This window comes from Elgaria multicarinata, chromosome 2 (genome assembly GCF_023053635.1).
Source record: "Elgaria multicarinata webbii isolate HBS135686 ecotype San Diego chromosome 2, rElgMul1.1.pri, whole genome shotgun sequence".
In the NCBI taxonomy this organism is placed as follows: Eukaryota; Metazoa; Chordata; class Lepidosauria; order Squamata; family Anguidae; genus Elgaria; species Elgaria multicarinata.
This window is the reverse complement of record NC_086172.1, coordinates 127917032-127942474: the sequence shown is the minus strand read 5'-3', so window position 1 is coordinate 127942474 and position 25443 is coordinate 127917032. Positions and strand designations below refer to the sequence as shown.

The 25443-nt window shown below is 39.6% G+C and overlaps 1 protein-coding gene across 7 annotated transcripts in view; it reads left to right on the top strand.

The window, feature by feature from the left end:
* Positions 1 to 1400: 1400 nt before the first annotated feature.
* NUMB (NUMB endocytic adaptor protein) overlaps positions 1401 to 25443 on the top strand; it is an 89190-nt gene continuing 65147 nt past the window's right edge. For 2 of the 7 annotated variants that reach the window (XM_063117658.1, XM_063117654.1), the window contains exon 1: positions 1582 to 1666. The gene's annotated coding sequence lies outside the window, so the exon portion shown is untranslated. Of the gene's footprint in view, positions 1453 to 1578; positions 1667 to 9972; positions 10036 to 25443 lie in introns of those variants that run through there. The other 5 variants (XM_063117660.1, XM_063117659.1, XM_063117655.1 and 2 more) reach the window with 4 other exon arrangements.

The following is a 25443-nucleotide window of genomic DNA, read 5'->3' as shown; positions in this document are numbered from 1 at the left end:
CACACTGGTATACTGTGCTTTAGGTTGTTATCCAAAGTATACTTACCTGGACAGAAGTACCACTTCAATCAATGGGACTTTTCAAAGTAAACAGGTTTAGGAGTAGAATATTACTGAAATAGTTATGATTAACTATTAAAGACTAGTAAAATTGCTAGTAAATCAATGATAACATAGCCATTAACAAAACAGTGCATTTATTTTCTAATAAATTAGCATTAAAATTGATTATTTTATTGAAAAATTGAGAACAACTTTATCCTTCTGTGCCAAATGCCCTTGTGTTACCAAACTGGCAAAATCTGCTTCCCAATTATGGAGGGAAAAAAGCATCTTTACAGACAGAGTTAAAACATAAATTCCCTCCTTGTAGATTTCCAAAGCATTTTTACAAATACATTTAAAGCATAATTTCCCTCCTTGTGAATGTCAAAATAAATATTAGCGTTATTTCAGTGTCCTGGTGCTTCACACAAAATGTAACTTTCCTATGCAGTTTGATAAAAATTACAATAGTATTAAAATGATATAAGAATATTTCAAATTGCCTTTTCTTTTTGCTAGAATTTTCATATCAGAGAAAAAATACATATAGACCATTAATTAGACAGTCTTAAGTCTAGAGTAAAAGCATGGATGAAGGATAACACTACTGAGATGTTCAAACCTCCTTAAAACCACCAGAAAAGGGGTGGGAGTGTTCTTAGCTATAAAAACAATTCCTCTCAGCAGCCACGGCTGAAACAACTAGCTGTTGCAGAAATATTTGGAAGATATTGTTTCCCACCTCAAGGCAGGAGGTTGGGACAGAAATTACTGGTGTGGGATACCTTCTAGTTTTGTTATTTTAGGAAAACAGTGGGAATTAAACCGGGATGTGACATATTTTAAACATATCATTAATGTTCCTTAGAGAAGAGTGAATTATCGCGGGAATAGCCTTAGATATTTAAAGGAGAGAGACAAATCTATGAACTGACACCAAATTAACAATCCCGTCGGAAAAGGGTTAGTCCCAGGTCAGGTGCGTTCTCCCTTGTTCTTTGAACTGGGTCCCTCCCTACTGTGCAACCAAACTCAACAGAGCGTAGGAACTTATATTGGACCCTGTGCCGGGAGGCGGACACATCCCCATTGACCTATCGTAGCCGCCGCTTTTACAGTTTGAACCAATAAAAATAAAGATAAGGAAAGAAGTGCGGGCGGCAAAGCCGTAGTGTAAATCACAACGCTCTGAAAATGCAAAGGTGGAGCGAGAGCTTGACAGGCTTAAATTTTCGCCAATAATTGCAAGCAACTTTTTCCGACGCAGCCAATGGCTTGTGAATCTCGACGTGAGGGGAAGGAGAGGATAGCGTAGGAGGTGGGAGTTGTTGTCAGGGAGTCGGGAGGGGGAGGCAGCGCGGCTGGGCGGCTGAGGCGGCGCTGAAGGGAGGAGGCTGCGGGTAGCAGGTGAGAGCCAGCGAGCGAGCGGCGGGGCCCGGGGAGCTGGCCGGGGTGGGGCTTGGCTGAGTGAAGGACACCCCCCCCCCCGAAGACTCGTGGCGCGATTTCCCCCCTCGGCGGCCGGGGGAGCGGAGCGACCTGTGGCGAAAGGCCCGAGCTCCGGGGTGTGGGGCTCGAGAGGAGGGCGAGGGCTGCTCGCCTCAGACGCTGTGGGGTGAGTCTCAAAAGGGGAAGGAGCTGGCTGGGTGGTTGGTTGGCTGCCTGCGCCAAGGGGTCGTGGGACAGGAAGGAAGGAAGGAAGGAGCGAGCTTGCCGGGGGAAGAAGAGCGCTGTCCTCGGGGGTCGGCTCGCGTGCGTGGGTATGAAGCGGAGCACCCGGGAAGGCTCGTCTGGGGCGAAAGGAGTGGGCGGGGGGGACGACGACGACGACACCGGAGGAGTGTCGAGCGCTGGAGGGACTGGAGCGCTGGAGGCGCCGGAGGAAGGGGCTGGGTGGGCGGGAGCCTCCCACCTAGCCCCCCCTTTTTTCAATCGGAAGGAGTAGGCGGCAGAGGGGTTAAACGTGAGGCTGAGCCCCAGGATGAACCCTGGGCGAGGAGGCAGTGAGTGGCCCAGGAATGCAGGAAGATGAGGAGCCCTGCAGAAGGAAGAGCGATGGTGGAACGAGAGGCAAGTAATGCAGGAAGTAGAGAGGAGGAGGAGGAGGAGGAGGAGGGAGAGGCAGAGGCAGAGGTGCCGCGCCGAAGGTACCGCACGCATCCCTTGGAGCGGAGCAGAGCAGAGCAGAGAGACCTCGGCTGTAAGAGCTGCCACCACTTCCCGGTTTCAGGAGTGCCTGGCACTGGCCTCCCTTCTAGGGCTAGGCCCCGGCTTCCCTGGGTCTAGTTGGGTATTTCTGAAGGAATTCTGCCAACTGGCTCACGCTCTTCAAGGCTGCCCTATATTTCAAGCTTTTTCAGTACTGCTTGTTTGTGTGAGGTCTCTTTTGCCGAACACTTACTTTAAGGCCCCAGGAAGGGTTGTATAGGGAGCGGAGCGGGGAAGAGCGGATAGGCTAATTGAGAGAAATGCTGCCCCTTATCTCCTGTTCAGCAGATTTGGTGTGTGATGGGATTAAATTAACCAGGTCAAACTTTTAAAACATTTTTCTGTGAGGTAGGTGTTGTTTTCGGCAATGTGCTTGCTTTGGCTTTTAAAGGAGAATATCGGTTCTGTTTTATGGCTTTCTATTGTCTGATATGTGGGCATGAAACGAGTGAATGGGTTTTTAAGAAGTAGATCGATATTTATTAAGGCAAACTGCAACAGATAACTGAATTATAAAATATTATTAGTTTTTGTGTGGAATGTTACCTATATCCCTAAATAACAGAAAATACTTTGGATTCTTCAGATGCCACTAACAAGAATTGAACGTTCAATCTTCTGTTTCAAAGGAGCTGAATGAATTTACATTTTATACTTTCTATAAATACTTCCTGTGAAAGGATGTGTCTTCTTTTCTTGCAGCTGCTCTCATACAAAACTCCTTAATGCACAAAAATTATGTAACCTGGTCATTAATGTTTTATAGAGCTGTAAAAGACTTTCTGGTAGGATCTATTTTCTTTAATGTGTGATTGTCATGCCTTCCAAGTTTCTCCTCTTCTCCTGAACTTCCTTCAGCCCTCCAGTGTATTGCATTTACAAAAGTGGCTATCTGGTTGTAATAAGCTGTTTGTCTTAAACAGATCCTGTTCCTCCAACTGTGTATATGGCATCTTCCGCACAGAAAATTGTTAGGAAGTAAGGTTCACACAGTTGAGCTACAGTAACTTTTGTTTTTGGTTACTGACTGCCACAAAAGGGTACATGTATATTTTTGGCTTTTCTAATCCTTGACTTATTATGTAGTTAAAATCAAGGTAGGTCTCTTAAGGCCATCTATTTAGCATTTGATTATATGTTTGACTAAAGGCAATATAACATTTGACATAGAAAAACTGGACTGATCTGTACCATTTTTCCACTGGATTGTTGAGCTGTTTTTCCATTCTTTCACTTTTTGGCCATTCTTGTAGAAACAATCAATAACATCACAATCATATGAGCAAAGTGCAAACATAAATTGTCTGTCTCTCCTCAATTCAGTTTATTATATTGTCTTTTATTGAATTGTTACATTTCCTTAATCTTCAACTGAATACAGTTTGTATGGGGAGGAGGAATAGTTATTGCTACACTAACATTTTGTACAAACAATAACTGTTTCAAAATGATTCATAGTGAACATTTTCACTGAAAGGAGCCTCCTTGTCTCAAACATTAACACTCTTTTCATAATAAATATATAGTGACAAGGAGAATAATTCGTACTGTGATGTAATGTTTCTTCCTCGCTTTCATTTATTGAAATAAGAATTCTTCCTGATTGGATGTTTGTTTTTCCTTGTTGCCTGAAGCATGTATTAGTGCAAATACTCTATGTACCTTATTCGACAATGTAATATTTCATTAAATTCAACATATAAAAAAACAAAACCTTTGCTAAATGATATATTTTAGTGACTACTTAGTCCACCCTCTGTAGGAGTTACTAGCCTGCCTGCCCATACATAGTTACATTAGTCATTTGTGGCTCAAAAGAAAAAACGAACAGAATCTTGCAAAACCTTCCCTGCATCGTCGGCTAGAAGCAGTTCTTAACTATCACAGATTATCGGGCCAGTAGTTATTTACAAGCCTTGCGTAGTCCAAGAAGTGATGGGTTATAGCCACCAATTAATTGAACACTTTTTTAATTTTGCAAGTCAGGGAAAAAAGTATATCTCTAGATGCTTCAACTTTAACTTCCATCATTCTTGACCATTTGCCATACTGGTAAGGGTGTTTGAAATACAAAACATCTGGAAATTTGCCTTCTGCCCACCTCTTTTGTAAGTACATGAGAGTTTACAGTTCTTGGCTTATTTCCATTGACCTATGCACGGTTATTTAAAGTGTCATGGTTGATGAAACAAGTGTTATTGTAAGAAATGGCTGATACAGCACTTCCAAGTGATGATTTGATGTATCTGAAGTTTTTCTTAAAGAAGGTGCAAAGTTGAACAATTCTACCTCTCAGCTCTAGAATCAGAAGTCTTCTTAGATTTATGTAAAATATTTTAATTAAATCCAGAGCTACCTTGGACAAATGTCTTGGCTCTAGATTAGTCCAAGGTTATAGTTATTTCTGGACCAATAAAATAGATTTCACCAATCCAAATGTTTATTGGCAAAGATATTTTGAATTTGGATAAGAGATTAAATTAGTTCTGTATAACATAGTTTTTCATCCAGTTATAAAATTGTTCTTCTAAGAAAATCTATCGTCTGATGACTGACCTCTCTTGTTCCATACACTTGGGAGGGCCTCAAAAGTCCTTAAAGCACCAACCTAGTGCCCCCAAATGTTTTGCAGATTGCATCATCCATGGTGATTGGCTGTATTAATTGGGGCTGATGAGAGTTGTAGTCCAAAACGTTTGGAAGGTATCAGGATGAGTGCTGAAATGAGTGTTACATAGTAATGAAATTATAAGTTGCACCAGAATTGATGATGAATATAGATGAACTGTCTTTCTGGAACACTGTAATATTTTTCTGGTACTGTATCAGTCCTTGCTTGATCACACCCCTGACTCCTATTCCAACTGTATTCTGGACCATTCATACCTGATCCTGGTCATAGGTCGGGTGGAGATGTCTACAGGAGAGCACCATTTCCATTTGCCTGTCTCTGATAGCATCTGGCTTGGGAGGCTAGTTGAAACCTGTTGCTTTCCAACCTACATTCTGTTGAGGCTTGTGTATTTTTTGCAGAAGCATGCTGGTTTAACTTAGGTTTTATGATGAGGAGGCTGCTAAGGTTCCTATTGCTACCCTACCATGGTGTAAAACCAATCCCTGATGTATCACTTGTGGACATTGGATTGCCTGTGGAAATGTGCATTTGCACTTTTGAGTCTCTTTACTTTCCTCTGGTTTAAACTTTTTATACAGTTGTCCAGTGTAAAGAGAAACATTTGATGAGGTCTCTGCCCCCAATGTGTACATCAGGAGTGCGGCCTAAAAGCATTGGGTATGAGGAAGAGGATGGTAGTGGCAGCTGCCTCACACAGTTTCATTCCCTTCTGCTTTGAACTCCCCCCTCCAATTATCCAGCACTGGATGAGGCAGCCACAGGAGCTATCACTGCCTTCCTTATTTTCATCCTCCCTTCTTCTAGGCCCCAACCTCAGCAAATTGGCAGATCTCAAATGCAGGCAGCAGCTTATCTGAAAGCCTCTCTCCAGATGAGTGAAAACTGCCATGATCTTCCCTACCCATTAATGCAGGCAGACAGAAAAAGGGTGTGTGTCCAGATTTCCACCTGGGTAGGGGCAAAAATTCTGAGTCAACGGTAGGAGAATATCCAGCAGGCATTGACCCCTGAAGAAGACCTGGTGTGCTGAAGACTTTGTGCATCATGTATCGCATGTGGTGATATTAATGTGGCACAGTGCATCCTCCTGAGCCCTTCCAGTGGCGGTTTGTCAACCTTCTGCTGGTCTAGTGAGCCACCCCATTGCCCTCTTGTAGCGGGGGCTCTGCAGGCTGTCTGTGAAAACAGATGCCCTTGACCCTGCAAAGTAGTATGAGTTTAGAACCCACAGGCTGGCCTGGAAGCCATAGCTACAACATAATAAAGCAAGGGAGGCATAGCTGCTCATCATCTATAGAGGATTTAAACACCAGTTGGTGTTAAACAGAATGGAGGCAAAGGACAAGGAGCACAAATGACAGGAAATTGTAGGGTGAGAGCCAGAGAAGACACAAGTTCTGAAGTACGAGTATTATTCTTCCTTAAAGGTTGTACCCTTATCCTTCCTTAAGGTCAGGCCCTTATCATCTGTTCCAGCATGAGTAGCACTGAAGTTAGATTTAGAGTGTTACTTAAGTAACTGGTTCTGTGAATATGAGCTGAATAAAAACAAAAACAAAAATCCCTGGACAGGATTGCCAGAGGATTTTTATTCACGAAGTCTATAAAATGTCACACATCAGGACCCTGTGTGTCTGATGTCCCCAAAAGTAGAATCTTCAAGCATTCTTCATAGGAGGACAGTATCAAAGGCTTTATGGGCTCTTTGTAACAATACTTTTTCACAATTCAAATAGGGAAGTGGACAGGAAATTGCTAGAGAAACGTTTCCTTGTAACATAATATCAGAAACAAGTATGAACTCCCAGGCCTTTCCCAAAGCATTTTGGCATCAGAGGCATAAAATCTTAATAACATTCTTTCCTTTACTGCACCTGCCAAGAATATAATATCTTTAAAATTAATGGATCTGGTGCTTTCCAGCAATACCATTGCATAAAAATATGAATGTCAGGCCAGGATTACCTCTGGGTCCTCATGGTTTTTACAACAGATTACCCACACCCCAAAGCTACTATCAAATCACAGTTCACATCTCTCTGTAGTTTATAAACAAACATAAAAATTATGAATCTGGCACTTTCCAGTATTGCTATCATGCAAAAAACATGGACTCCCCCAAACCATAATCAAATCATAGGTCATCTCTGACTTCAGATATGTCCTGTAATTTGATAGTGGTTCTATTCATTAAAATATTTTAAAACCACTTCTTTCTTGCAAATACCAGGCAGTGTCCAAGTTTATTATTTTGATCATACAATAAAACCACATAATAATAACAACAAAGCTGCAAATAAAATAGAACAGATGAAACCAACTCATCAAATTGCCTATGTAAACGTAAAGGTTTTAAGCTTGCACTGAAAGATTTTCAATGTTGGTGCTAGTCGCACTTCCATGGTGAAGGCATTCCATAATCAAGAACGTTCTCTCCTTTTTTGGACACCCGTAACATGTAGTTAGGCCCTCAGTAGCATCCTTTTAACACCTGGCTAGTTAACTCTGTGGTTTGATGAAATTAGTGCTCTACTCCTTTCCCAGCTATCTAAAACCGTGGGTGGGGGGTGGGGAACTAGAACAGGCAGGCTCAGTGAAGCATCTGCCTTTCTGTTGGCACACAAATTAGTAGCAGAGGGTATATCAGACTATTTTTCTGTTCACAGTATTACTTCTAACTATCCCTTTTGAATTTCAGCAAAATACTTTTAATGCAAAAGTAATATGATAGCAATTTGTGATATGTGTTGGCTCTCAAAAGTTGGAAGGATCATGTTTCCTGTAGTTCTGTATTATACTAAACTTCTGTTACGGCTGGAGGATAATCAAAAAGTGTCAGTACACATGATTCGTTTTTTGAATAGCAAAACTGTTTTTTAGACGTTTTTCAAGCTGGATAGCTTGCCAACTGAAAACTTCCTGAGGAATTTTTGCTGGCTTAGCTTGTTGTTGTGTCTCTTTTGTTGGAAAGAGCTAAGCGAAGTTCAATGGAAAACCACTAAATCAACCGATTTTTCCTCATACTAACATGGATGGTATGCTTTTGACTTGTTCTGACTTTCTGGAATTCTGTCTCTGCAGACTGCCACATTCCCAGAAGGAGTTTGTTCTGGGTACTATGTTCTACTACTTTTGTGTTGATTATTTTGACTAAGCTGCTGGCTTTGTACAATTATGTGTTAGGAAGCCTCACTGATCAACAATTATATGTTAAATATTCTGCACTTTTTGATGGATTATCTGAATTTCATGGCAGTTCTGTTACTAGACATTTCATATTGGCCTGATATGTATTCCTTCTGAAAAGCATTAAGGCTTTTAGCCTGATCCTGTGCATATTTGCTCAGAAGTGAATCCAGCTGAGTTTAATGGAATTTAACTATCAATAATGTGAGGCTAGGAATATGCACTTAGTTTGTGAAGCATTGAAGAGGACCTTAATTAACCCTAATATTAGAAACTAACTTCCCATTTATATCTAGCTTTGATTTTTAATCTACTTAGCTGTACTTACTTTTGGGTTTTGCCTCTGAAGAAGCAGGATGCAAAAGTGAAGTAGGAAGAAACAACTGAAGGAATCATAATATCAGGTTGTTTCAGAAACTTTTTCAGTGCCCTAAATAAATTTGGATTTGATAAGTCTGATATAAAATTAACATGGTGCACTTTTTTTTTAGCTTTATGGTTTTAATTTTTGTGAACTACCCATACAGCTTTGGCTATTGGGTGGTATAAAAATGCAATAAACAAATAAAAGTGCTATATAAATATCCCAAAAATAGTTAAACTGAAATATTTGATTGGAGGGGAAATTAATAATTTGCACATAATGACAACCCTGAATATGGGTTGGCAAATCCAGGGTTGTCGTTACTTGTGAACCCCAATCTATGGGTTAACTATGGGTTGTTAAGCACAAACAACCCAGGAAGAGAACCCATGGTTTGTTGTTGGGTTGCAGATTCTGGTTGTTTTAATTCTGGGTTATTGTTACATGTGAATCCAGAACAATGTGTTGTTATGACAACCTACATAGGCATACAAACAAACAAAACTCTGCATGCCAATACTACAGTGCTGCAAAGGCATTTGGGTTACAGGGAAGGGAATGGCTGAAGGAGGAGGGAATCAAATGTATGAGTTGAAATAAACAATCTGTCTGGCAGAAGATGATGGATAAACTCTGGGTAAATGTGGTCTAAATGCTATGTTCATGGAAATTAAAATTTGTATTTGGAAATTAGTTATTGCAAATACTTGAGGACATGACAACCCAATAGCATACACTTTCCTTATATTGTGTACATTTTAGGACAAATAGTAGAAGGCACTGAAAACAGTTTATTTATTTATTTATTTATTACATTTTTATACCGCCCAATAGCCGAAGCTCTCTGGGCGGTTCACAAAAATTAAAACCATCATAAAACAACCAACAAGTTAAAAACACAAATACAAAATACAATATAAAAAGCACAACCAGGATAAAACCACGCAGCAAAATTGATATAAGGTTAAAATACAGAGTTAAAACAGTATAATTTAAATTTAAGTTAAAATTAAGTGTTAAAATACTGAGTGAATAAAAAGGTCTTCAGCTGGCGACGAAAGGATCTCAATATGTTCTGGCCACACCATTGGGTGTGAGATAGCTGCTGTGGATGGGGAAAGCGAAGGTCTAATAGCTGAGCAATGTGAGTGGAGTCCTTCCACCCCCAGAAGAAGATGCTGGATCCAAGCCAGTGTCCACAACACAGGACATGGTATGGGAGGCTGTGCTGGCTGCAACTTTGATGACCCATCTAGCTCAGACAGCTTCGTATCTTCTCTATATTACTTCCAAGCGAGGTTTCTATAGCGCCATAGCTTTGCCTCCTTCACTGAAGTTTACGGCGTGAGGTGGTCATCTATTCATGACTCTCCCTTGTTTTCCTGTAGGTTCTTCCATGTTTCCCTTAACAAAGAAAACCCATTAAGGAGAAAAAGATGGAAGAGTTGCACAATGCCTTCTGGTTGCTAGTGCTAGGAGATTTCTGCATGGAAGTACTCTTGGGCCAATAATGCCTAGAGGTTGGAGCTTAGGTCACTTGAAAATTTGGACGAGCCAACAGGGAAATTAGATTTGAATCTGCAGACAACTGTAGCAGGTAATCAATAATTATCCTTAATTATTGCCACTTAACAGGGCATTCTTTATCAGATAGGTAAGAGGTGTGCTGTGTTTGAAGGAAGAATGGGTGTGTTAACATTTAGTCAACATTTAGTCAACAGTTAACATTCCCATAATGCATTTTGTTTATTTCCCATAATAAAACTGACATATCAATATGAAATAAAACCCAATATATAACTATTACTTCCTTAAGTACATTTTATAGAATTAACATGCTAACTATAACATGCCCGGAGAACTGTTCATAAATACATGCAAGCTTCCTGGGAATAGTCACCTGAAAAAAGTCAATTGCATTTTTTTTAAAACTGCTCAATTAGATTAGTATCCACTAACTTTAAGTAATCTTTTAAACTATGTATTTTTTTAGAAATGTGAAGTCTTCTGAAGGAAACTACAGTAGAAAAATTATCCACAAAACTTTCTAGACTACATGCCTGATATAAGGAAGCACTGCACCAACATTTAACACACTGATCCTTGGCACTGGCAATGTTATATGTTTTTTGCTGTCTATAGGAGAGAGAACTTGGTCATAGTGGAAAGCTTAGTGGAAAATATCAGCCCAGTGTGTGCTTGCAAAGAAAACATAATTTTGGTGTTGGAATTCTTTTGAAAAGGGGGTACACATAAAACAATGCTATGGTGCAGCCACACTTAAAATAAGTCCATGCCGCAGCCACTCTTAAAATACTGATTGCAGTTCTGATCAAATAATCTAAAATAGGGCATTCTAAAGTTGGAAAGTGCTACTAAAATTATTAAGGGATTGGAGTGTGTTCCTAGCAAGGGAAAGCTCAAGTAGTTGGATTTTCTTATGGAAGATGCGGGGCGGGGTGGGGGAGACTAAGGCTTGGAATGATAGAGATTATGAATGGTGTGGAGAACTAGTACTTGGGGTCATTCAGTAAAATTGATTGGCTGCAATTTAAGAAAAACAAGAGGAAATTATGCAATTCATAATTAACTTAAGGAATTGACTATTGCATCATGTGGTGGACACTAGCATAATAGCTTCTTATAAAAAGGATTAGGCAAATATATATCTTTCATCAGCTATTGGCCATGATAGCTAAAAATAGAACCTCCATGTTCAGAGTCTACATATCATTAAGTATCAGAGGCTAGAGGCAAACCATGGGTAGATGTCAACAACTCACCCTGCCAAGAGCTTCCTGGATGCTGCTGTCAGCTAAATGTTAGAAGTTGAGCAATTGACTAAATGACACATAGCTGTATTCAGCAAAGAAGTTACTGTACATTTTTGTAAGCGAGGCTGCCTGGTTCTGAAATACTTCTAAAATACATGTTATCCTGGGTATCTATCTAAATAATGAATACTCCAGATATACAGTTTTGCCAAACACTGCTAGTGTAGGTCAGTGCCTCACTATAATAGATCACTCATATAACCCATAGTCAACCTTTCCCAACCTGGTCCCCTCCGAATATTTTGGGCTTCAACACTCATCAGCCCTATTCAGCATGGCTAATTATCAGGAATACTAGGAGTTGTAGTTCAAAACATCTATTGGGCTCTAGGTTGGGGAAGACTTGTCTATACTGTAGCTTACCTGTCAACTGTACATCTTTGGCCCCTGTGAACTGATAACATTTGGGAATTAGTGCAAGTATACTCTGATGCACTATTATCTTACTGCAAGCTTTTGCTGGGTGAGATGCCTTGGTATTTGGGGAGAGCTATAGCTGAAAGCACTGGGAACTGCATATTTCCACCTTTGTCTTTGTCTATTCCCATGTGTGCAAATTAAATCCCCATTATACATAAAACAGAGGAATTCTTAATTCAGCCCCTTACCTACTATGTTGATAAAATAAGAGCTGCCATAGTTATCCACAAATATACTAGTGAGCAAATTTTGCCAGAGCTCAAAAAGAAAAGGACCCAAGAGGGTTATGGAAACAATACTGTGCGTGTATGGTCTTGGGCCAGAATGAATCCTACTAAATGGAGACAGAATAAGATCCTAATATGTTGAGTTGTTTATATTGGAAGTGATATATGTAAACAACACCAAAAAAGCAAATTAACCTGCAATGCTCAAATGCCCATTTTAAATAAATGGTTAGCCATGGTGTAACGGTTGCTCAACAAGCTTATTGTTAGATTAGGAAAACTGATAGCATGGCTCAGATATGTTAATAGTAATGCTAGCATGTGGTGACTAGTTTAAGTTTACCATTGATATAAAACAAGTAAGGTAATGCAGTTCAGGTTCTAGAAGAAACTATTGAGTGGTGGGATTTGGTGTCTCTGCTGCCAAATTGGATCTAGAGGCTAGAGTTACAATATCTTGATGCAATAGGAATATTGAGGGAAAATACATTGTACTTTATTCTGCCTCTGACATGCCCAGTGATTGGCAATTTCCTTCCCCCCGTAGGCAGTTTTCTAAAACTTTATTTATCCAAAGGTTAATTTTCCATTTTATAAGTTTACTGGTAACAATGAATGGTTGCCAATTGCAAATACAATATTGCACAAGCATGGCTGTTTCAAAGTTGTAATTAAGGTTTTTCAGGTGATTATTCCTAGTAGCAAGCATTTGAGAGAATGCACATGTCTTTGTATATGGTGGCCCAACAACCTCAATGGAAGGGATTTGAATTCTGTTGAAAAAGATGAGTGGTAGGTTGCTAAAATTAGTGTGCCAATATTTTTCAGTACCTTTTTTTTAAATTCAAACAATTTAAGGGAAGTACATGCCATTGTCCTTAACATTTTACAAGTGGTCCAGTAAAATTGTCTACGTAAGATAACATTTAAATTTCATTAAATGTGCTTCAATTTCCCCCTCAAATATTTCTGGTTAAATACTGATAGTGCACTGGGACAGACAATTAACGTGGAGCATTTATAGCTTTGCTTACTAAGTAAAAGTAAAACCAATATGTTAAATGAGATCACTTTCAGAAAACTGAAATTTTTCTGATGCAAATGACCCTATACAAATTAACCCAATTCACGTAATTTGCATAGGAAAATATTCCAGAAAACCCACATCACTGGTCATTGGGTGGCTTTTTACTGAGAGTGAAGTGAGATACCCTTGGGTTACAGCAGGGATGGTAAACTTGTGGCCTTCTTGATGTTCTGGCCTGCAGCTAACATAATCCTTTACTTTTGGCTGTGCTACCTAGGGCTGATGGAACTTGTGGTCCTCCAGATGTTTGGGCTAACAAGCTGCTCTCCCCTGGGTTACATTGTCCACTATGGATCACGTTTTTACTAATGTCATGGGTAAGTCAGGTTTCAAGGGAAGCAGAAACTAGATAACACTGTGGAGATATCCAAGGGGGGTTGGAAGCCAGTCAAGCTTGTATGTATGTTGCTCTAGTAAGCAGCAGGTTGTTACTGAGCCTTAGGTAGGGTTTGGCTTCCTTTAGGCTGGTTAGCCTTCCCTCCACACAAACTAAGGCATTTTCTCATAAAGGGTCCTGGTCTGTTTTAGCAGCCTCAAGCTGCAGTGCTGTGGGGTAGCTGTGGCATGCTGGTGTCTGATGGCAACCTCCTCTGGATGAGGGGGCAGATCCTTAGGGTCTCTAGTTGCAGGGAAGAGACACGTAGGGTCTTGCTGAAAAACTGGGTCCTGAAGAGGTGGAAACCTCATGAACCCTTTCTGTACAGAGTACACTCCCTGAATTGTTAACTCAGGAGCATCTTCTTTTGAGGAGAAAGAGGTGGGATCATTTGAGGATGAGGGCTTGGGGTCCTGGACCATGATACATTGGCATTTAAAAAACAACAGTGAAAAGTCTGTACTGTTGCATAAACATAGTGATGGTTCAAACTTAGTAACCTGAGATTGTTAAATACATTTCATAGTATGGAAATAGGAAAACAATTTAGCCAGATTTCAGATCATAGCAGGATAGATTAATTTAAATCGGCAAAAAAGAAGAAAAAAGCTGATTTAAATAGTTTCCCAGTGATACTTCATATTTCTTAAATAATGGTGCAAGTCTGACCACTGAACCAGGTTAATTTATGATTAAATATTATTATTAACACTTTCATTCTCACAGCCAGTCCTTGCATTTATCTGTTATATGTTTTGCATGCTTTCCTTTCCTCTTTCTTTAACCTGTATAGTGGAAGTCTTTAAAATATAGAGTCTTGTAAGACGAACACCCATGCTGAATTTAGTATCAGAAGAATTTCAGCTTTTACTTAAAAAAATAAACTGATTGCAAAGAGGGTCTTGAAAGTATGTAGGCAGTATCTAGTGAAACCTCAGGAGGGTTGTAGTAGGATTTTAAGTGGTTAAGGGTATATAACTTCATAGTCGTACATGTATTTTGCGCTGATATGGGTGAACAGAAGCAAACTAAATTATACAAAAGAAGCAAATATATAGAAAGTGATGTGTATGAATTCTATAATTTGCCAAATCCAGTTTTTTCTTGGCACAACCTTTTTTAAGTGTATGATTTACTTCAGTGTGGTTTCAGCATCAGTTGTACTAGCTTTTTGTTTTGAAGAGAGGCAAAGACTTTTGTAGCACTTGTACTTTTACCTTGAGTAGTTCTGTAGACTATTTTTTTTTTGCTGCAGGACAGGTTCTTTTTTTAAACTTAGGAAACTATTTTACTCTCCCTCTAGAATGTAAGGAACAAAATCTTCAAAATCTAGTCTAGTTAAATTAAATACTGTTACATGTATATGTGAGGGAGTGGGAGAAGTGAAAGGTACTGTAAATTATTGTGGAGAGAAACAAGCTATCCTACTTGTAGGTTTGTTGGATATTTATAAATCTTGGAGTCTAAATTACACTATTACACTGTTTGAACTCTTTCTAGAATAAGTTCTTTTCCTGGTAGAGGTCAATCATAAAATCATGTCGGTAGCAGTTAACTAGAAATAACTGGGGACTTTGCTCTTTGGACTCTTATCTTTTACATTGTTCATCCTTGTTTGTCTTATTCTTAGCTTCCAAAGTTCATACAAATCTGGGTGGAGTGAGAGAAGAGAGGAAGGGTATGGTAGCATTCATAGTTATGTAACAGCAAATTACTGAAATTGCATGCATCTGATAGGAAGTGAGTGCATTATGTCTGAATGATGTGTTAAAATGTCTTAACAAGATTGATTGGACAAATATTTCAATGATTTTGGCTACCACAGGTTCACTTCTTAAAAATTCAAAACAAAAGGACAATTTCTTGGCTCCCCTCTCCCTGGTTTAAGGACAGTCTTCTCGTTTATCTGAATACTATGTTTGTATACTTTCCTCTCCCCAACAGTGTGGCCACATCTTTACTATCTAAACAAAAACAATAGGAGCATATTTGAGAACTAGGAGAGACTGCTGAAACAAGGAGTAGTAGTAAGTCTACAACAGACCAGCCTACAATATACTATAAGCTGAAAGGTGTAGAAAAGCTCCAGATAATTCAAGAAAGAACACCAATTCCTGCAAATGAAGACCAAAAAAAATCTATGTTCATTATGACATTACAAGTTTGAAGAACTCATTTCTGTTTTACTGGTAATATATTGTGTTAAGGATGTAATTAGATGTAAATAGAATAGAGCAGGTTTCCCAACTGGATGCCCTCAAGATGTGTTGAATTATGCCTTCCATGATTCCCAAGCACTACTATGTTGGCTGGAGATGATGGGAGCTGTGCTCCAGCACATCTAGAGGACACCAGATTGGGGAAGGCTTGAATAGAAGTGGTGAACTGAAAGTCCTGCACATCTGTGAATTACAGAAAGACACCACGTAATTGACGGGCTTCTCAAAAAGGAATCAGCATAATTTACTTCAAGCTAAATGATTTTCAACTATAGTAACATTTAAGAATTAGGCCTTGCTTTTTTGGCATTCAAGCTTATGAGGAGGGTTATAGTGTACAGCCATGTGAAAAAGAAAGTACACCCTCTTGGAATTGTATGATTTTACATATCAGGACATAATAACAATCATCTGTTCCTTAGCAGGTCTAAAAATTAGGTAAATACAACCTCAGATGTAGAACAACACATGACATATTACACCATGTCATGATTTATTTAACAGAAATAAAGCCAAAATGGAGAAGCCATGTGTGAAAAAGTAAGTACTCCCTTACTGCATCTATAGGAAGCAGTAAGTAGCAGACAAGTGCTGCTAATCAAATGCCCATGATTAATTGATCATCAGCAAGTATGACCACCTCTATAAAAGCCAAAGTTTTTTCAGTTTGCTGGTCTGGAGCATTCAGGTGTGTGTTAACACAATGCCAAGGAAGAAAGGCATCAGCAATGATCTTAGAGAAGCAATTGCTGCTGCCCATCAATCTGGGAAGGGTTATAAGGCCTTTTCCAAACCATTTAAAGTCCATCATTCTACAGTGAGAAAGATGATTCAAAAGTGGAAAACATTCAAGACAGTTGCCAATCTTCCCAGGAGAGGACGTCCCAGCAAAATCACCCCAAGGTCAGACCGTGCAATGCTCAGAGAAATTGCAAAAAACCCAAGAGTTTCATCTCAGACTCTACAGGCCTCAGCGAGCATGTTAAATGTTAAAGTTCATGACAGTACAATTTGAAAAAGACTGAACAAGTATGGTTTGTTTGGAAGGGTTGCCAGGAGAAAGCCTCTTCTCTCTAAAAAGAATGTGGCAGCATGGCTTAGGTTTGCAAAGTTGCATCGGAACAAACCACAAGACTTCCGGAACAATGTCCTTTGGACAGATGAGACCAAAGTGGAGATGTATGGCCATAATGCACAGCGCCACTTTTGGCGAAAACCAAACACAGCATATCAGCACAAACACCTCATGTTGTTGTTTATTCGTTCAGTCGTTTCCGACTCTTCGTGACTTCATGGACCAGCCCACGCCAGAGCTTTCTGTCGGCCGTTGCCACCCCTAGCTCCCCCAAGGTCAAGTCTGTCACCTCCAGAATATCATCCATCCATCTTGCCCTCGGTCGGCCCCTCTTCCTTTTGCCTTCCACTTTCCCTAGCATCAGTCTCTTCTCCAGGGTATCCTGTCTTCTCATTATGTGGCCAAAGTACTTCAGTTTTGCCTTTAATACCATTCCCTCAAGTGAGCAGTCTGGCTTTATTTCCTGGAGTATGGACTGGTTTGATCTTCTTGCAGTCCACGGCACTCTCAGAATTTTCCTCCAACACCACAGTTCAAAAGCATCTATCTTCCTTCGCTCAGCTTTCCTTATGGTCCAGCTCTCGCAGCCATAGGTTACTACGGGGAATACCATTGCTTTAACTATGCGGACCTTTGTTGTCAGTGTGGTGTCTCTGCTCTTAACTATTTTATCGAGATTTGTCATTGCTCTCCTCCCAAGAAGTAAACGTCTTCTGATTTCCTGGCTGCAGTCAGCGTCTGCAGTAATCTTTGCGCCCAGAAATACAAAGTCTGTCACTGCCTCCACGTTTTCTCCCTCTATTTGCCAGTTATCAATCAAGATGGTTGCCATAATCTTGGTTTTTTTGAGGTTTAACTGCAAGACCAATGCCAGCAACCCAGCTTTTGCACTTTCTTCTTTCACCTTTGTCATAAGGCTCCTCAGCTCCTCCTCGCTTTCAGCCATCAACGTGGTGTCATCTGCATATCTGAGATTGTTAATGTTTCTTCCTGCGATTTTAACTCCAGACTTGGATTCGTCAAGCCCAGCACGTCGCATGATTTATTTATTTATTTATTTTATTACATTTATATACCGCCCCCCAGCCGAAGCTCTCTGGGCGGTTTACAACAATTAAAAATGATGTGTTCTGCATACAAGTTGAATAGGTAAGGTGAGAGTATACAACTCTGCCGTACTCCTTTCCCAATCTTAAACCAGTCCGTTGTTCCGTGGTCTGTTCTTACCGTTGCTACTTGTTCGTTATACAGATTCCTCAGGAGGCAGACAAGATGACTTGGTATCCCCATACCACCAAGAACTTGCCACAGTTTGTTATGATCCACACAGTCAAAGGCTTTAGAATAGTCAATAAAACAGAAATAGATGTTTTTCTGGAACTCCCTGGCTTTCTCCATTATCCAGCGGATATTGGCAATTTGGTCTCTAGTTCCTCTGCCTTTTGTAAACCCAGCTTGTACATCTGGCAATTCTCGCTCCATGAATTGCTGGAGTCCACCTTGCAGGATCTTGAGCATTACCTTGCTGGCATGTGAAATAAGTGCCACTGTCCGATAGTTTGAACACTCTTTAGTGTTTCCCTTTTTTGGTATGGGGATATAAGTTGATTTTTTCCAGTCTGATGGCCATTCTTGTGTTTTCCAAATTTGCTGACATATGGCATGCATCACCTTGACAGCATCATCTTGCAATATTTTAAACAGTTCAGCTGGGATACTGTCATCTTCTGCTGCCTTGTTATTAGCAATGGTTCTTCAGGCCCATTCAACCTCACTCTTCAGGATGTCTATATAAATAAATAATAATAATAATAATAATGTCTGGCTCTAACTCACTGACCACACTGTCTGAGCTATCCTCAATATTATTATCCTTCCTATACAGATCTTCCATATATTCTTGCCACCTTTTCTTGATCTCTTCTGTTTCTGTTAGGTCCTTGCCATCTTTGTTTTTGATCATACCCATTTTTGCCTGGAATTTACCTCCGATGTTTCTAATTTTCTGGAAGAGGCCTCTTGTCCTTCCTATTCTATTGTCTTCTTCCACTTCCGCACATTGCTTGTTTAAAAATAATTCCTTATCTCTTCTGGCTAACCTCTGGAATTTTGCATTTAATTGGGCATATCTCCCCCTATCACTGTTGCGTTTTGCTTTCCTTCTTTCTCGGGCTACTTCCTGTGTCTCAGCAGACAGCCATCTTGCCTTCTTGGTTTTCTTTTTCTTTGGGACGTTTTTTGTTGTCACCTCTTGGACAATGTTGCGAACATTGTTCTTCCGGGACCCTATCTACTAAATCTGGTCCCTTAAATCTATTCTTCATTTCCACTGCATATTCATTAGGAATATTAGTGAGCTCATATCTAACTGTTCTGTGGGTCTTCCCTATTCTCTTTAGTTTGATTCTAAATTGTGCAATAAGAAGTTCGTGATCTGAACTACAGTCAGCTCCAGGTCTTGTTTTTACTGTCTGTATAGATGTCCGCCACCTATGGCTGCAAAGGATGTAGTCAATCTGATTTCGGTGTCAGCCATATGGTGAAGTCCATGTATAAAGCCGTCTTTTCGGTTCAAACACCTCATACCAACTGTCAAGCACGGTGGTAGAGGGATGATGATTTGGGCTTGTTTTACAGCCACAGGACCTGGGAACCTTGCAGTCATTGAGTCAATCATGAACTCCTCTGCATACCAAAGTATTCTAGAGTCAAATGTTAGGCCATCTGTCCGACAGCTAAAGCTTGGCCGAAATTGGGTCATGCAACAGGATAATGATCCCAAGCACACCAGCAAATCTACAACAGAATGGCAGAAAAAGAAAAGAATCAAGGTGTTGCAATAGCTCAGTCAAAGTCCAGACCTCAACCCGATTGAAATGCTGTGGCGGGACCTTAAGAGAGCTGTGCATAAACAACTGCCCTCAAACCTCAATGAACTGAAGCAACGTTGTAAAGAAGAGTGGGCCAAAATTCCTCCACAACGATGTGAGAGACTGATAAAGTCATACAGAAAACGATTACTTCAAGTTATTGCTGCTAAAGGTGGTTCTACAAGCTATTGAATCATAAAGTGTACTTACTTTTTCACACATGGCTTCTCCATTTTGGCTTTATTTCTGTTAAATAAATCATGACACGGGGTAATATGTCATGTGTTGTTGTTCGTCTGAGGTTGTATTTACCTAATTTTTAGACCTGCTAAGGAACAGATGATTGTTATTATGTCCTGATATGTAAAATCATACAATTCCAAGAGGGTGTACTTTCTTTTTCACACGACTGTAGCTCAGATCATTCTCCATTTCTGTGCCCATGTGGGCCATTCAGATTACATTAGGTCTGGACTTGCTTAATGATTATATTTTAACTTATTGTATGAACTAAGTCAGTGTATTAGAACAAGACATTTATACTGTGTCTGGTGTGTTTTTCAGTGTTTAATCCTGGACCACTGCATACTCTAGACTTGAGGTATCATCAGCCCTCCTGCTCTGTTTGTGGTGCAGTTTTTTGAAAAATGTACAATTCAAAAAGCCAGTTATAACCCATGCTTGTTCTTTCCCTTCATGGAACAAGGCAGAGACAGACGATCAGGTGCTCAAGACCATAGTTCCAGTAGGACGTTGCATCTTTCTCAAATACAGATGGATGTCAACAGATTTCATTCTAGGTTTTCAAGCTAGGGATCAGGGTGGATTTGATTTAAATCAAATCAAAGACTCGATTTAATAATGTGACTTCCCCCACCCCCCAAAGTGCACTCTATTCATTTTGAAACTTAGCACTTGAGAGGTAAGGGGTTGATTCTGTGTACATATATTTTCAAAGGAACAATGGGATTGTGATCTCTGCAGACACAAATTCAGTTTGAGAACTGTAAAACCAAGCATCTTGATAATATCTTTTATATAGAAAAATTGCCCAATAATCTTACAGAAACCTCTGGAAGAGCATGACATTGTGAATGGGTTAATGGAATTCATTTACCAAAAACCTTAAACATTGCATAAATATACAGCCTCATGCTACATAGTAATCCTTATTTCATGATTAATAATCTTTGGACTATAATGTATCTTAAATAGAAAACTATCTTTAGATAGATTTTTCCTCAAAAAACGTTTTATCAAAAAAATCCGATTTAAATAAAAAAAATCGATTTTTTTTTACATTTATTTTTTTAGAAAAAACATTGATTTTTATTCACCCTGCTAGGGATAGATCTGTCAAGGCATGAAAAGGTTTTGTTGATCTAGGGGCCTGGGACATGATACATACAAGTTTGGCTGGCCAGGATCCATTGCAGATCACCTGATTTTAACTAACTGACTCTTGAACAATGACTGCAACAGCCTTGCAATAACCACTTGCTCAGGAGTGGGGAACTAGCAACTTTGTACTCAACCTTGGGCACAGAATTCAAAAGGCTGCATACCAAGCTATCCATCTCTTTCTAAAGGGGGAAAACTGCCTTTTCGAGACACCGCAGAAGGGCCCTGTTTCCTGGCCAAACATTCAATCACAGTCTTTGAAGCTTGAAGAGAGAAATAGCAACCTAGGCAAAATAGAGGCATATCTAGCACAATTAATGACAGCAGCCCTGTCCTTGTCTTCTGAGATTGTACATGCATGAGAACAGCATGATGGGCATGGCAGCGGGGCAGATGATTTGAACAGGGGATTGTTTGCTACTCCTTAATTTTATTTACAAGGATGAACTACTAATATTGAAGGAAAACACTGATATAGACATTTATGAGAATACCATAAAGAATACAGATGTTATAAGAAAGATTTTGTTAAAATATTAATATATTTGTTGAGGGGAACACAGTTGGACACCCCACATTTTGTTGTTAAGGTGTATGTACTAAGTTACTCTTTAGTGCCAAGAGTGTTAATAGATTTATATGAGTGTTGTAGGTCCTGTACAGAACATGAAAGTGACACAATCTGTGCCCAGCAAGATTTCAGACTGTGTTAGAAAGATACTGTGTAGGGTGTTGGTTGAGGATTAACACTATATGAGTAATATTGATGTTTGGTTTCATTGAAGATACAAGCATGGTAATACTAGGATGGCTTTAGCTTTGTTTAAGACATGGATTGCATAACGATTAATGATAGCTTAATTTGTGCGAAACATCATAAGCAGAATATTGTGCATAAATATCTCATCTGCATGTTATATAAAGAACTGTTTTGTAGAACTCCAAATCTTTTTGTGAAAGGACTGCTGTGGCATTAGGAAGAGAGATATTAAGTATGTGAGGAGGAACAGAGTTGTGTGAGAAGCTGTAGTTAGTGCCTGATGTTATTCATGCATTTGGCTGCCTCAGTGTTCATCCCTGACTCGAAAGCAATTATGAATAATACTTTCAATCCAAATACAGGTCGTAGTGGGTCACCACTACTTGCTTCATTCCATTTTTAGGATTCCTGTTACTCTACCAGTTACTGACCCATTAAAGGACCCCAACTTTTTATCCTGTGACTACTAAGCATGTGTGGGATTGCATTCTGGGTGACTCAAAGGCCACAGCTAGACCTAAGGTTTATCCTGGGATCATCCAGGATTCACCCCTGCCTGAGCACTGGATCCCCTGTGTGTCACCTAGATGAACAGGTTTGACCCCTGGACGATCCAGGGATAAACCTTAGGTCTAGCTATGGCCAAAATTGTGGTGGTGGGGAAAGTCCGACCTCATGGGCATGGTGCTCCTGTGTGGGCTGGGCAAATCTAAAACAGGAGCCTGGGTTAGTAGCATCAGCAGTGTTCTCTGTGGGATGTCCCCCTCTGCACTGTGGGTTATTATAAACTGCCCTGAGGACCCATGGTCTGCAGTAAGGGTTATTATACCTGTGGTCGGTTAGTGTGTTGTCTGTTGTGAAAAGTAGGTTACAGAGATTGCCAACAGAGCTGCTTGGCAGGAGTGCTCAAAAACTCTGCTGCTGGTGCTCTGCTATTCTCATGCAATCTCTGCTCCCACTGCAAAGATACCTGGGATACCTGCCCATCTAGGCAGGACAATTACAGGAGGAGAAGGGCTAAGGGGTGTGTGAAATCAACTACTTTGTGTGGCTTGTTTCTATGATTGTCTGATGGGTAGGTTGTTTGCATAACCACCTACCCAGCATAGCTTGCCACCTACCATTGTTTAGTGTGATGTGTGAACCCAGCCATATTCTCAACTTTACTGCTTTGAGTACAATGACAGTCATATTACTTGCTTTCTGATAAGTAATTGAAAGCAGGCAGGTAATATTTTTTGTGCTGTTAGGAACCTAGAGTTTCTAATACACAGCTTAAATCATTTGCAGTATTGTGATATGAATTTGGTTGAAACCCATAAAACCCACAGATTGTTAATCGTACATGCCATGGGAAATAAGAATGTATGCTTAGGCTGATATACTTATAGTGGTGATGGTTCATATGGCTTGCTTCAATCTTTGAAATATTTGCTTGTTACTACTTGAATATCATATCTTGCTGACACAACCATGTGACAGACATATGCTAAGACAGCAGGTCATGTTCATGGTAATGTGGTTGGAGTGGCATCAGCATGCATACTCCTATTTACTGGTAGCAATGAAACATACCCATTTTGCATCATATCACAGCCTAAAGTTTTGGCAGTACTTAAGGTGGAAGGAGACCGAGTTAAATGAACAGATTTAACAATACTCTGTCAACCATGTGGTGTGTTTGAAATGTCAGTGAAACAGGTTTTATTTTCCCTGCTCCATTCTCTAATAGCAGGCATAATTTGAGCTAGAAGTTAGAATGACTCAGGTTGGGAACCTGTTTTCCAAGCTCAGTTGTGTGACCCATGTCATTCATTATCAGGACCTTTCCCTACACCTTCAGGATGACTGGAAAGGAGTGTCTCTAGGAACGAGTGATGTGGGATGAAATTTTTTTCAGTGCTTTATTATTCCACAACATTTTTTTCCATTTCAAGAGTTCATTAGTGAAACTGAATGTATGCCAATTGCAAATACAATATTAGGCAACTTTGGCAGTTTCAAAGTTGTAACTGGAGGGAAGCTCTGGGTGGGAGAAAAATGACAGATACCTTTAAATTACATTAAGCATGCTTTAATTGTTTTCTCAAATACTTCAGGTCAAATTACTTATGGTGTATTGGAACAAAATATTAAAATGGGATACTTTTAAAAAGCTTTATTTACTTGCATTTAAAGCGAAATGCAAATAAAATAAGCATGATATGTAAATGTGCCTATGCAAATGAACCTAATTTGCCATTACCCTAATTTGCATTGCAGAATTTTCAAAAAAAAATTCTGGCAAACCCACATCATTTCTAGGAACTTGCTCAATCTCATTCTTCACTTTAATTAATTGCAGTAAATCACAACACATCTATGATTAGGGGTATAATGGGTTATAGGGTATTTTGTATATAGGCGGGATATAAATTAATTAAGTAAATAAAAGTATCCCCACAGCAGTTGTAGCTCTAGAACCTCTTACTCATAAACTGAGCACTGCAATAATATGCGTTCCCATCTTGCTATTAATATGTATTGATTGGAATGTCCAGTGGGCAGGAAATCGTTCTAGATCAGCTTGTTTTGTGTGTGTGTGTGTGAATCTCAATATTGTTTTGCTGTTGTGAACTTGAACAATATGGAACAAGGCAGTTTGTACATGAAGCAAGCTACTTGCTATTACTAAGAAAGGGTATAAAGAACGGAAATTGCTAACCACACAGTGTAATATAGTATCTGAAATGGAACAATATTTAATTTAAAACAGCAGAGCTAATCTAGAATGCTAAAATGCTAAAGTTCCTGTGAAAATAAAAAGGTCTTCACCTGACGCTGGAAAGAACACAACGTAGGTGCCAGGCAAACGTCTCTAGGGAACTCATTCCATCACTGGGGTACCACAGCAGAAAAGGCCCTCTTCCTGGTAACCCCTGCTGTACTTCTCAGTGAAGGACCACTGACGTTGAACTTAGGATCTGGGCAGGTACATTGTCTCCTTCAGTGTAAAAGATGACCATATGGCACCAGTACTCATCCGTATGGGCAGAGAAGATCAAATGCCTGTTTGAGAAGTCTTGCCTTGTCATATGATAAACAGCTGATGCAGGCAAGACATTAAAAGAACTAAAATTGCTAATAGATGAATATTATGAGTGTGGCATTGCCAGTAAATAAAAACATCTGTGAAATCCTAGTGTAGACTTTGTTCAGATGTTTTTTACATTCAGCATTGATATATAATGTGTTCACATGCATCCTTCTCAGAACTATTTGTACCCATAGTTTTTGTTCCAATACACCATAAGTAATTTGACCTGAAATGTTTGAGAAAAACAATTAAAGCATGCTTAATGTAATTTAAAGGTTATCAATTTATACCCATGTAAAAATAGTTTACTCTAATAAATATCCACTGTAATTAGTCCTGAAAGATTAAATCCTGATATACAATGCTGGCCTATTTAGATATATCTGCTCATAAACTTCAATGGGAGCATCCCCTTTGCACCTGGATGTATGTTCTATTTGTAATGTTAGTATTCATGGTAAACCAAATTTGGAATATTTTTAAAGGGGTCAGTGCTTATGTTATAACTTTGAAAGTCATTAAAATAAATACAGGTCGCTGAAAGTCTCTAACGAGAGAGACATTGGGTTGCTTTGGATGTAAAAAGAAGAAACCTCAGGTTTATTTGCTCCCTCCATGCTTCTTTTGCACCCTATGTAACTTTAGATTTTGTGGCAAACC